The 13986-nt window shown below is 56.6% G+C and overlaps 1 protein-coding gene across 6 annotated transcripts in view; it reads right to left on the bottom strand.

Annotated features, from left to right (window-relative positions):
- The window catches only part of LOC140085132 (uncharacterized), a 116814-nt gene extending 109520 nt beyond the window's left edge, over positions 1-7294 (bottom strand). For 2 of the 6 annotated variants that reach the window (XM_072126506.1, XM_072126509.1), the window contains exon 1: positions 7126-7293. The gene's annotated coding sequence lies outside the window, so the exon portion shown is untranslated. Of the gene's footprint in view, positions 1-7125 lie in introns of all 6 variants that reach the window. The other 4 variants (XM_072126513.1, XM_072126511.1, XM_072126508.1 and 1 more) reach the window with 3 other exon arrangements.
- Positions 7295-13986: the final 6692 nt, after the last annotated feature.

Genomic DNA, 13986 nt, shown 5'->3' with positions numbered 1-13986 from the left:
AGGGGCGGGCCCTCTGCTCCCGCTCACAGGAAGGGGCGGGCCCTCTGCTCCCGCTCACAGGAAGGGGCGGGCCCTCTGCTCCCGCTCACAGGAAGGGGCGGGCCCTCTGCTCCCGCTCACAGGAAGGGGCGGGCCCTCTGCTCCCGCTCACAGGAAGGGGCGGGCCCTCTGCTCCCGCTCACAGGAAGGGGCGGGCCCTCTGCTCCCGCTCACAGGAAGGGGCGGGCCCTCTGCTCCCGCTCACAGGAAGGGGCGGGCCCTCTGCTCCCGCTCACAGGAGGACATTTACCAGACACCTCACAGGAAGTGGCGGACCTCTGCTTCCGCTCACAGGAAGACATTTACCAGACACCTCACAGGAAGGGGCGGACCTCTGCTCCTGCTCACAGGAGGGGGCGGGCCGTCTGCTCCCGCTCACAGGAGGGGGCGGGCCCTCTGCTCCCGCTCACAGGAGGGGGTGGACCTCTGCTCCCGCTCACAGGAGGACATTTACCAGACACCTCACAGCAAGGGACGGACCTCTGCTTCCGCTCACAGGAGGACATTTACCAAACACCTCACAGGAAGGGACAGGGCCTCTACTCCCACTCACAGAAAGGGGCGGGCCCTCTGCTCCTGCTCACAGGAAAGCTAAGCACAGGACATCTACCAGACACCACACAGGAATGGGTGGGTCCTCTGCTCCCACTCACAGGAGGACATCTACCAGACACGAACTAGAGGGGGCGGGCCTCTGCTCCCACTCACAGGAAAGCTAAGCACAGGAGGACATCTACCAGACACCTCACAGGAAGGGGCGGACCTCTGCTTCCGCTCACAGGAGGACATCTACCAGACACCTCACAGGAAGGGACAGGCCTCTGCTCCTGCTGACAGGAGGGGGCGGGTCCTCTCCTCCCAGGAGGACATCTACCAGACACCTCACAGGAAGGGGCAGACCTCTGCCTCCGCTCACAGGATGACATCTACCACACCTCACAGGAAGGAACAGGCCTCTGCTCCTGCTCACAGGAGGGGGCGGGCCCTCTGCTCCCGCTCACAGGAGGACATTTACCAGACACCTGACAGAAAGGGGCAGGTCCTCTTCTCCCGCTCACAGGAGGACATGTACCAGACACCTCACAGCAAGGGGCGGACCTTTGCTTCCGCTCACAGGAGGACATCTACCAGACACCTCACAGGAAGGGGCGGGTCCTCTGCTCCCACTCACAGGAGGACATCTACCAGACACCTCACAGGAAGGGGGGGTCCTCTGCTCCCACTTACAGGAAGACATCTACCAGACACCTCAGAGGAAGGGGCGGGCCTCTGCTCCTGTTCACTGGAGGACATCTACCAGACACCTCACAGGAAGGGGTGGGTCCTCTGCATCCGCTCACAAGAGGACATGTACCAGACACCTCACAGGAAGGGGCGGACCTCTGCTTCCGCTCACAGGAGGACATGTACCAGACACAACACAGCAAGGGACGGACCTTTATTTCCGCTCACAGGAGGACATCTACCAGACACCTCACAGGAAGGGGCGGGTCCTCTGCTCCCACTTACAGGAGGACATCTACCAGACACCTCACAGGAAGGGGCGGGCCTCTGCTCCCACTCACAGGAGGACATGTACCAGACACCTCACAGGAAGGGGCGGGTCCTCTGCTCCCACTCACAGGAGGACATGTACCAGACACCTCACAGGAAGGGGCGGGTCCTCTGCTCCCACTCACAGGAGGACATCTACCAGACACCTCACAGGAAGGAGCGGGTCCTCTGCTCCCACTTACAGGAGGACATCTACCAGACACCTCACAGGAAGGGGCGGGTCCTCTGCTCCCACTCACAGGAGGACATGTACCAGACACCTCACAGGAAGGGGCGGGTCCTCTGCTTCCACTCACAGGAGGACATCTACAAGACACCTCACAGGAAGGAGCGGGTCCTCTGCTCCCACTTACAGGAGGACATCTACCAGACACCTCACAGGAAGGGGTGGGTCCCCTGCTCCCACTCACAGGAGGAAATTTACCAGACACCTCACAGGAAAGGAGCGGGTCCTCTTCTCCCGCTCACAGGAGGACATCTACCAGACACCTCACAGGAAGGGGCGGACCTCTGCTTCCGCTCACAGGAAGGGGCGGGCCCTCTGCTCCCGCTCACAGGAGGACATCTACCAGACACCTCACAGGAAGGGGCAGGCCTCTGCTCCCGCTCACAGGAGGACATTTACCAGACACCTCACAGGAAGGGGCGGACCTCTACTTCCGCTCACAGGAGGACATCTACCAGACACCTTACAGGAAGGGGCGGACCTCTGCTTCCGCTCACAGGAGGACATCTACCAGACACCTCACAGGAAGGGGCGGACCTCTGCTTCCGCTCACAGGAGGACATTTACCAGACACCTCACAGGAAGGGGCGGACCTCTGCTTCCGCTCACAGGAGGACATCTACCAGACACCTCACAGGAAGGGGCGGACCTCTGCTTCCGCTCACAGGAGGACATGTACCAGACACCTCACAGGAAGGGGCGGGTCCTCTGCTCCCACTCACAGGAGGACATCAACCAGACACCTTACAGGAAGGGGCGGGTCCTCTGCTCCCACTCACAGGAGGACATCTACCAGATACCTCACAGGTAGGGGCGGGTCCTCTGCTCCTACTCACAGGAGGACATGTACCAGACACCTCACAGGAAGGGGCGGGCCCTCTGCTCCCGCTCACAGGAGGACATCTACCAGACACCTCACAGGAAGGGGCGGGTCCTCTGCTCCCGCTCACAGGAGGACATCTACCAGACACCTTACAGGAAGGGGCGGGTCCTCTGCTCCCACTCACAGGAGGACATCTACCAGACACCTTACAGGAAGGGGCGGACCTCTGCTTCCGCTCACAGGAGGACATCTACCAGACACCTCACAGGAAGGGGTGGGTCCTCTGCTCCCGCTCACAGGAGGACATGTACCAGACACCTCATAGGAAGGGGCGGACCTCTACTTCCGCTCACAGGAGGACATCTACCAGACACCTCACAGGAAGGGGCGGGTCCTCTGCTCCCACTCACAGGAGGACATCTACCAGACACCTCACAGGAAGGGACGGACCTCTGCTTCCGCTCACAGGAGGACATCTACCAGACACCTCACAGGAAGGGGTGGGTCCTCTGCTCCCGCTCACAGGAGGACATGTACCAGACACCTCACAGGAAGGGGCGGGTCCTCTTCTCCCGCTCACAGGAGGACATGTACCAGACACCTCACAGGAAGGGACGGACCTCTGCTTCCGCTCAGAGGAGGACATGTACCAGACACCTCACAGGAAGGGACGGACCTCTGCTTCCGCTCACAGGAGGACATCTACCAGACACCTCACAGGTAGTGAAAGGCCTCTGCTCCTGCTCACAGGAGGACATCTACCAATCACATCACAGGAGGGGGCGGGTCCTCTGCTCCCGCTCACAGGAGGACATCTACCAGACACCTCACAGGAAGGGACGGACCTCTGCTTCCGCTCACAGGAGGACATCTACCAGATACCTCACAGGTAGGGACGGGCCTCTGCTCCTGCTCACAGGAGGACATCTACCAATCACATCACAGGAGGGGGTGGGTCCTCTGCTCCCGCTCACAGGAGGACATCTACCAGACACCTCACAGGAAGGGGCGGGTCCTATTCTCCCGCTCACAGGAGGACATCTACCAGACACCTCACAGGAAGGGGCGGGTCCTCTGCACCCGCTCACAGGAGGACATGTACCAGACACCTCACAGGAAGGGGCGGGTCCTCTGCACCCGCTCACAGGAGGACATGTACCAGACACCTCACAGGAAGGGACGGGTCTTCTGCTCCTACTCACAGGAAGGGGCGGGCTCTCTACTCCTGCTCACAGGAGGCCATCTACCAGACACCTCATAGGAAGGAGCGGGTCCTCTGCTTCCGCTCACAGGAGGACATCTACCAGATACCTCACAGGTAGGGACGGGCCTCTGCTCCTGCTCACAGGAGGACATCTACCAATCACATCACAGGAGGGGGCGGGTACTCTGCTCCCGCTCACAGGAGGACATCTACCAGACACCTCACAGGAAGGGGCGGGTCCTCTGTTCCCACTCACAGGAGGACATCTACCAGACACCTCACAGGAAGGGGCGGGTGCTCTGCTCCCGCTCACAGGAGGACATGTACCAGACACCTCACAGGAAGGGGCGGACCTCTACTTCCGCTCACAGGAGGACATCTACCAGACACCTCACAGGAAGGGACGGGCCTCTGCTCCTGCTCACAGAAGGACATCTACCAATCACAGGAGGGGGCGGGTTCTCTGCTCCCGCTCACAGGAGGACATCTACCAATCACATCACAGGAGGGGGCGGGTCCTCTGCTCCCGCTCACAGGAGGACATCTACCAGACACCTCACAGGAAGGGGCGGGTCCTATTCTCCCGCTCACAGGAGGACATCTACCAGACACCTCACAGGAAGGGACGGACCTCTGCTTCCGCTCACAGGAGGACATCTACCAGACACCTCACAGGTAGGGACGGGTCCTCTTCTCCCGCTCACAGGAGGACATCTACCAGACACCTCACAGGAAGGGGCGGGTCCTCTGCTCCCGCTCACAGGAGGACATCTACCAGACACCTCACAGGAAGGGGCGGGTCCTCTGCACCCGCTCACAGGAGGACATGTACCAGACACCTCACAGGAAGGGGCGGGTCCTCTGCTCCCACTCACAGGAGGACATCTACCAGACACCTCACAGGAAGGGGCGGACCTCTACTTCCGCTCACAGGAGGACATCTACCAGACACCTCACAGGTAGGGACGGGCCTCTGCTCCTGCTCACAGGAGGACATCTACCAATCACAGGAGGGGGCGGGTCCTCTGCTCCCGCTCACAGGAGGACATCTACCAGACACCTCACAGGAAGGGGCGGGTCCTCTGCTCCCGCTCACAGGAGGACATCTACCAGACACATCACAGGAAGGGGCGGGTCCTCTGCTCCCACTCACAGGAGGACATCTACCAGACACCTCACAGGAAGGGGCGGGTCCTCTGCTCCTGCTCACAGGAGGACATGTACCAGACACCTCACAGGAAGGGGCGGGTCCTCTGCTCCCACTCACAGGAGGACATCTACCAATCACATCACAGGAGGGGGCGGGTCCTCTGCTCCCGCTCACAGGAGGACATCTACCAATCACATCACAGGAGGGGGCGGGTCCTCTGCTCCCGCTCACAGGAGGACATCTACCAGACACCTCACAGGTAGGGACGGGCCTCTGCTCCTGCTCACAGGAGGACATCTACCAGACACCTCACAGGAAGGGACGGACCTCTACTTCCGCTCACAGGAGGACATCTACCAGACACCTCACAGGAAGGGGCGGGTCCTCTGCTCCCACTCACAGGAGGACATCTACCAGACACCTCACAGGAAGGGTCGGACCTCTGCTTCCGCTCACAGGAGGACATCTACCAGAAACCTCACAGGAAGGGACGGACCTCTGCTTCCGCTCACAGGAGGACATCTACCAGACACCTCACAGGTAGGGACGGGTCCTCTTCTCCCGCTCACAGGAGGACATCTACCAGACACCTCACAGGTAGGGACGGGCCTCTGCTCCTGCTCACAGGAGGACATCTACCAGACACCTCACAGGAAGGGGCGGACCTCTGCTTCCGCTCACAGGAGGACATCTACCAGACACCTCACAGGAAGGGGCGGGTCCTCTGCTCCCGCTCACAGGAGGACATCTACCAGACACCTCACAGGAAGGGGCGGACCTCTGCTTCCGCTCACAGGAGGACATCTACCAGACACCTCACAGGAAGGGGCGGGTCCTCTGCTCCCACTCACAGGAGGACATGTACCAGACACCTCACAGGAAAGGGCGGGTCCTCTGCTCCTACTCACAGGAGGACATGTACCAGACACCTCACAGGAAGGGGCGGGTCCTCTGCTCCCACTCACAGGAGGACATGTACCAGACACCTCACAGGAAAGGGCGGGTCCTCTGCTCCTACTCACAGGAAGGGGCGGGCTCTCTACTCCTGCTCACAGGAGGCCATCTACCAGACACCTCACAGGAAGGGGCGGAGCCTCTGCTCCTACTCACAGGAAAGGGGCGGAGCCTCTGCTCCTACTCACAGGAAGGGGCGGAGTCTCTGCTCCCACTCACAGGAGGACATTTACCAGACAACTCGCCTCCCTGCACTCCCGGGCCCCGCCTCCTCCCCTGTGTGCTGCGCCCCCTGCTGGTGACTCCTCCCCTGTGTGCTGCGCCCCCTGCTGGTGACTCCTCCTTCCTGCACTCCAGGGCCCCGCCTCCTCCCCTGTGTGCTGCGCCCCCTGCTGGTGACTCCTCCCCTGTGTGCTGCGCCCCCTGCTGGTGACTCCTCCTTCCTGCACTCCAGGGCCCCGCCTCCTCCCCTGTGTGCTGCGCCCCCTGCTGGTGACTCCTCCCCTGTGTGCTGCGCCCCCTGCTGGTGACTCCTCCCCTGTGTGCTGCGCCCCCTGCTGGTGACTCCTCCCGTGTGCTGCGCCCCCTGCTGGTGACTCCTCCCGTGTGCTGCGCCCCCTGCTGGTGACTCCTCCCCTGTGTGCTGCGCCCCCTGCTGGTGACTACTCCCCTGTGTGCTGCGCCCCCTGCTGGTTACTCCTCCTTCCTGCACACTCGGGCCCCGCCTCCTCCCTTGTGTGCTGTGCCCCCTGCTGGTGACTCCTCCCCTGTGTGCTGCGCCCCCTGCTGGTGACTCCTCCCTCCTGCACTCCCGGGCCCCGCCTCCTCCCCTGTGTGCTGCGCCCCCTGCTGGTGACTCCTCCCTCCTGCACTCCCGGGTCCCGCCTCCTCCCCTGTGTGCTGCTCACCCTACTGGTGACTCCGCCCTGCACTCCCGGGCCCCGCCTCCTCCCCTGTGTGCTGCGCCCCCTGCTGGTGACTCCTCCCTCCTGCACTCCCGGGCCCCGCCTCCTCCCCTGTGTGCTGCGCCCCCTGCTGGTGACTCCTCCCTCCTGCACCCCGCCTCCTCCCCTGTGTGCTGCGCCCCCTGCTGGTGAGCGGGTATCGAGGACACGTGTGGATATAGAGAGTCCTCCCTGCTCCCAGCCGTCACCACCAGAGACACCAGCACCTACCTGCCCGCAGCCGAGGACCTGCGGTGACGTCACCACCGTGTGACCGGTTCCGGGGGCGGTGCTCAGCTCCTGGAGGACGGTGATGACGTCATAGTCATGTGACCGTTAAATGAGGGCTGACCTCAGGAGCTGGAGGACTTGCGGTGACGTCTTCACCATGTGACCTGTACCGGGGGCGGTGCTCAGGGGCTGCAGGACCTGTTATGATGTCAGGACCATGTGACCGGTAGATGGGGGCGTGGTATGTACCTGACACCTCAGTGTAGTCGCCCCCCCTCCCCCTTCTTGTTCATTTCTAACATAATGAATGTCACACGTTTTGTGCTGCAGAAATGTTTAACCCCTTAAGGTCACTGGGTTTTCGCTCATTTCTCGCCTCCACTTTCCGTGTGCGGTTTAAAACTGTGGAAAAATAGAAAAAACCTCCTGTGCGTCAGGTTCTTGTGCGCTGCGTATAACACGACCTGCTCTGTGCGCAGAGCATCAAGGGGTTAATATATGTATAGCCTAGTGGTGAGGTCCTGTATAGTTATAGTATTATGTGCCCCCTAGTGGTGAGGTCCTGTATAGTTATAGTATTATGTGCCTCCTAGTGGTGAGGTCCTGTATAGTTATAGTATATATGTGCCCCCTAGTGGTGAGGTCCTGTATAGTTATAGTATTATGTGCCCCCTAGTGGTGGGGTCCTGTATAGTTATAGTATTATGTGCCCCCTAGTGGTGGGGTCCTGTATAGTTATAGTATTATGTGCCTCCTAGTGGTGAGGTCCTGTATAGTTATAGTACTATGTGCCCCCTAGTGGTGAGGTCCTGTATAGTTATAGTATTATGTGCCCCCTAGTGGTGAGGTCCTGTATAGTTATAGTATTATGTGCCCCCTAGTGGTGAGGTCCTGTATAGTTATAGTACTATGTGCCTCCTAGTGGTGGGGTCCTGTATAGTTATAGTATTATGTGCCCCCTAGTGGTGAGGTCCTGTATAGTTATAGTATTATGTGCCCCCTAGTGGTGAGGTCCTGTATAGTTATAGTATTATGTGCCCCCTAGTGGTGGGGTCCTGTATAGTTATAGTATTATGAGCCCCCTAGTGGTGAGGTCCTGTATAGTTATAGTATTATGTGCCTCCTAGTGGTGAGGTCCTGTATAGTTATAGTACTATGTGCCTCCTAGTGGTGAGGTCCTGTATAGTTATAGTACTATGTGCCCCCTAGTGGTGAGGTCCTGTATAGTTATAGTATTATGTGCCCCCTAGTGGTGGGGTCCTGTATAGTTATAGTATTATGTGCCCCCTAGTGGTGAGGTCCTGTATAGTTATAGTATTATGTGCCCCCTAGTGGTGAGGTCCTGTATAGTTATAGTATTATGTGCCTCCTAGTGGTGGGGTCCTGTATAGTTATAGTATTATGTGCCCCCTAGTGGTGAGGTCCTGTATAGTTATAGTATTATGTGCCCCCTAGTGGTGAGGTCCTGTATAGTTATAGTATTATGTGCCCCCTAGTGGTGAGGTGCTGAATAGTTCTAGTATTTATGTGCCCCCTAGTGGTGAGGTCCTGTATAGTTATAGTGTTATGTGCCCCCTAGTGGTGAGGTCCTGTATAGTTATAGTATTATGTGCCCCCTAGTGGTGAGGTCCTGTATAGTTATAGTATTATGTGCCTCCTAGTGGTGAGGTGCTGAATAGTTCTAGTATTTATGTGCCCCCTAGTGGTGAGGTCCTGTATAGTTATAGTGTTATGTGCCCCCTAGTGGTGAGGTCCTGTATAGTTATAGTATTATGTGCCCCCTAGTGGTGAGGTCCTGTATAGTTATAGTATTATGTGCCCCCTAGTGGTGAGGTGCTGTATAGTTATAGTATTATGAGCCCCCTAGTGGTGAGGTCCTGTATAGTTAAAGTATTATGTGCCCCCTAGTGGTGAGGTCCTGTATAGTTATAGTATTATGTGCCCCCTAGTGGTGAGGTGCTGTATAGTTATAGTACTATGTGCCCCCTAGTGGTGAGGTCCTGTATAGTTATAGTACTATGTGCCCCCTAGTGGTGAGGTCCTGTATAGTTATAGTATTATGTGCCCCCTAGTGGTGAGGTTCTTTATAGTTATAGTATTAGGTGCCCCCTAGTGGTGAGGTCCTGTATAGTTATAGTATTATGTGCCTCCTAGTGGTGGGGTCCTGTATAGTTATAGTATTATGTGCCTCCTAGTGGTGAGGTGCTGTATAGTTATAGTATTATGTGCCTCCTAGTGGTGAGGTCCTGTATAGTTATAGTACTATGTGCCTCCTAGTGGTGAGGTCCTGTATAGTTATAGTATTATGTGCCCCCTAGTGGTGAGGTGCTGTATAGTTATAGTATTATGTGCCCCTAGTGGTGAGGTCCTGTATAGTTATAGTATTATGTGCCCCCTAGTGGTGAGGTCCTGTATAGTTATAGTATTATGTGCCCCTAGTGGTGAGGTCCTGTATAGTTATAGTATTATGTGCCTCCTAGTGGTGGGGTCCTGTATAGTTATAGTATTATGTGCCCCCTAGTGGTGAGGTCCTGTATAGTTATAGTATTATGTGCCCCCTAGTGGTGAGGTGCTGTATAGTTATAGTATTATGTGCCCCCTAGTGGTGAGGTCCTGTATAGTTATAGTATTATGTGCCCCCTAGTGGTGAGGTGCTGTATAGTTATAGTACTATGTGCCCCCTAGTGGTGAGGTCCTGTATAGTTATAGTACTATGTGCCCCCTAGTGGTGAGGTCCTGTATAGTTATAGTATTATGTGCCTTCTAGTGGTGAGGTCCTGTATAGTTATAGTATTATGTGCCCCCTAGTGGTGAGGTGCTGTATAGTTATAGTATTATGTGCCCCCTAGTGATGAGGTTCTTTATAGTTATAGTACTATGTGCCCCCTAGTGGTGAGGTCCTGTATAGTTATAGTATTATGTGCCCCCTAGTGGTGAGGTCCTGTATAGTTATAGTATTATGTGCCCCCTAGTGGTGAGGTCCTGTATAGTTATAGTATATATGTGCCTCCTAGTGGTGAGGTGCTGTATAGTTATAGTACTATGTGCCCCCTAGTGGTGAGGTCCTGTATAGTTATAGTATTATGTGCCCCCTAGTGGTGAGGTTCTTTATAGTTATAGTATTAGGTGCCCCCTAGTGGTGAGGTCCTGTATAGTTATAGTATTATGTGCCCCCTAGTGGTGAGGTTCTTTATAGTTATAGTATTATGTGCCCCCTAGTGGTGAGGTCCTGTATAGTTATAGTATATATGTGCCCCCTAGTGGTGAGGTTCTTTATAGTTATAGTACTATGTGCCCCCTAGTGGTGAGGTCCTGTATAGTTATAGTATATATGTGCCCTCTAGTGGTGAGGTCCTGTATAGTTATAGTACTATGTGCCCCCTAGTGGTGAGGTCCTGTATAGTTATAGTATTATGTGCCCCCTAGTGGTGAGGTCCTGTATAGTTATAGTATTAGGTGCCCCCTAGTGGTGAGGTCCTGTATAGTTATAGTATATATGTGCCCCCTAGTGGTGAGGTTCTTTATAGTTATAGTACTATGTGCCCCCTAGTGGTGAGGTGCAAGTGGCTTATCACTCATTGTGAGTGGATACATAGTGTAGTGATGACGTGTGGGTCAGTTCTGTCCATTTTGGAAGGTCGTGGGTAATGGTGCCGCTTGTTCTGCTGCTTATCAGATATGGCACAGGGAGCTTAGAAATAAGAGGCAGAGCTAATATTTGTGCAGCCTTGTTTCCTAAGAGCGATAAGTATCATGAAGGAAAAGGACATTGATAGAACAGCAAATGGCAGAGATAGAGAAACCTACTGGCAGCTCGCTGTGTATGGGGGGTGTAGTCACAGAGGGGTCAGAGCGCCCATGCTGACCCCTGACCTCTGCTGGCTATGATAGAAAGGTGTCAGGACACAGGACATGGCAGCTCGCTGTGTATGGGGGGTGTAGTCACAGAGGGGTCAGAGCGCCCATGCTGACCCCTGACCTCTGCTGGCTATGATAGAAAGGTGTCAGGACACACAGGACATGGCAGCTCGCTGTGTATGGGGGGTGTAGTCACAGAGGGGTCAGAGCGCCCATGCTGACCCCTGACCTCTGCTGGCTATGATAGAAAGGTGTCAGGACACACAGGACATGGCAGCTCGCTGTGTATGGGGGTGTAGTCACAGAGGGTTCAGAGCACCCATGCTGACCCCTGACCACTGCTGGCTATGATAGAAAGGTGTCAGGACACACAGGACATGGCAGCTCGCTGTGTATGGGGGGTGTAGTCACAGAGGGGTCAGAGCGCCCATGCTGACCCCTGACCACTGCTGGCTATGATAGAAAGGTGTCAGAACACAGGACATGGCAGCTCGCTGTGTATGGGGGGGTGTAGTCACAGAGGGTTCAGAGCGCCCATGCTGAGCCCTGACCACTGCTGGCTATGATAGAAAGGTGTCAGGACACACAGGACATGGCAGCTCGCTGTGTATGGGGGGTGTAGTCACAGAGGGGTCAGAGCGCCCATGCTGACCCCTGACCACTGCTGGCTATGATAGAAAGGTGTCAGGACACACAGGACATGGCAGCTCGCTGTGTATGGGGGGTGTAGTCACAGAGGGGTCAGAGCGCCCATGCTGACCCCTGACCACTGCTGGCTATGATAGAAAGGTGTCAGGACACAGGACATGGCAGCTCGCTGTGTATGGGGGGTGTAGTCACAGAGGGGTCAACGCACCCATGCTGACCCCTGACCACTGCTGGCTATGATAGAAAGGTGTCAGGACACACAGGACATGGCAGCTCGCTGTGTATGGGGGGTGTAGTCACAGAGAGGTCAGAGCGCCCATGCTGACCCCTGACCACTGCTGGCTATGATAGAAAGGTGTCAGGACACACAGGACATGGCAGATCGCTGTGTATGGGGGGTGTAGTCACAGAGGGGTCAGAGCGCCCATGCTGACCCCTGACCACTGCTGGCTATGATAGAAAGGTGTCAGAACACAGGACATGGCAGCTCGCTGTGTATGGGGGGGTGTAGTCACAGAGGGTTCAGAGCGCCCATGCTGAGCCCTGACCACTGCTGGCTATGATAGAAAGGTGTCAGGACACACAGGACATGGCAGCTCGCTGTGTATGGGGGGTGTAGTCACAGAGGGGTCAGAGCGCCCATGCTGACCCCTGACCACTGCTGGCTATGATAGAAAGGTGTCAGGACACACAGGACATGGCAGCTGGCTGTGTATGGGGGGTGTAGTCACAGAGGGGTCAGAGCGCCCATGCTGACCCCTGACCACTGCTGGCTATGATAGAAAGGTGTCAGGACACACAGGACATGGCAGCTCGCTGTGTATGGGGGGTGTAGTCACAGAGGGGTCAGAGCGCCCATGCTGACCCCTGACCACTGCTGGCTATGATAGAAAGGTGTCAGGACACAGGACATGGCAGCTCGCTGTGTATGGGGGGTGTAGTCACAGAGGGGTCAACGCACCCATGCTGACCCCTGACCACTGCTGGCTATGATAGAAAGGTGTCAGGACACACAGGACATGGCAGCTCGCTGTGTATGGGGGGTGTAGTCACAGAGGGGTCAGAGCGCCCATGCTGACCCCTGACCACTGCTGGCTATGATAGAAAGGTGTCAGGACAAAGGACATGGCAGCTCCCTGTGTATGGGGGGTGTAGTCACAGAGAGGTCAGAGCGCCCATGCTGACCCCTGACCACTGCTGGCTATGATAGAAAGGTGTCAGGACACACAGGACATGGCAGCTCGCTGTGTATGGGGGGTGTAGTCACAGAGAGGTCAGAGCACCCATGCTGACCCCTGACCACTGCTGGCTATGATAGAAAGGTGTCAGGACACACAGGACATGGCAGCTCGCTGTGTATGGGGGTGTAGTCACAGAGGGGTCAGAGCGCCCATGCTGACCCCTGACCACTGCTGGCTATGATAGAAAGGTGTCAGGACACACAGGACATGGCAGCTCGCTGTGTATGGGGGGTGTAGTCACAGAGGGGTCAGAGCGCCCATGCTGACCCCTGACCACTGCTGGCTATGATAGAAAGGTGTCAGGACACACAGGACATGGCAGCTCGCTGTGTATGGGGGGTGTAGTCACAGAGGGGTCAACGCACCCATGCTGACCCCTGACCACTGCTGGCTATGATAGAAAGGTGTCAGGACACACAGGACATGGCAGCTCGCTGTGTATGGGGGGTGTAGTCACAGAGGGGTCAGAGCGCCCATGCTGACCCCTGACCACTGCTGGCTATGATAGAAAGGTGTCAGGACACACAGGACATGGCAGCTCGCTGTGTATGGGGGGTGTAGTCACAGAGGGGTCAGAGCGCCCATGCTGACCCCTGACCACTGCTGGCTATGATAGAAAGGTGTCAGGACACACAGGACATGGCAGCTCGCTGTGTATGGGGGGTGTAGTCACAGAGGGGTCAACGCACCCATGCTGACCCCTGACCACTGCTGGCTATGATAGAAAGGTGTCAGGACACACAGGACATGGCAGCTCGCTGTGTATGGGGGGTGTAGTCACAGAGGGGTCAGAGCGCCCATGCTGACCCCTGACCACTGCTGGCTATGATAGAAAGGTGTCAGGACACACAGGACATGGCAGCTCGCTGTGTATGGGGGGTGTAGTCACAGAGGGGTCAGAGCGCCCATGCTGACCCCTGACCACTGCTGGCTATGATAGAAAGGTGTCAGGACACACAGGACATGGCAGCTCGCTGTGTATGGGGGGTGTAGTCACAGAGGGGTCAACGCACCCATGCTGACCCCTGACCACTGCTGGCTATCATAGAAAGGTGTCAGGACACACAGGACATGGCAGCTCGCTGTGTATGGGGGGTGTAGTCACAGAGGGGTC

This window comes from Engystomops pustulosus, chromosome 1 (assembly GCF_040894005.1).
Source record: "Engystomops pustulosus chromosome 1, aEngPut4.maternal, whole genome shotgun sequence".
In the NCBI taxonomy this organism is placed as follows: domain Eukaryota; kingdom Metazoa; phylum Chordata; class Amphibia; order Anura; family Leptodactylidae; genus Engystomops; species Engystomops pustulosus.
This window is presented reverse-complemented; position numbering and strand designations above follow the sequence as displayed.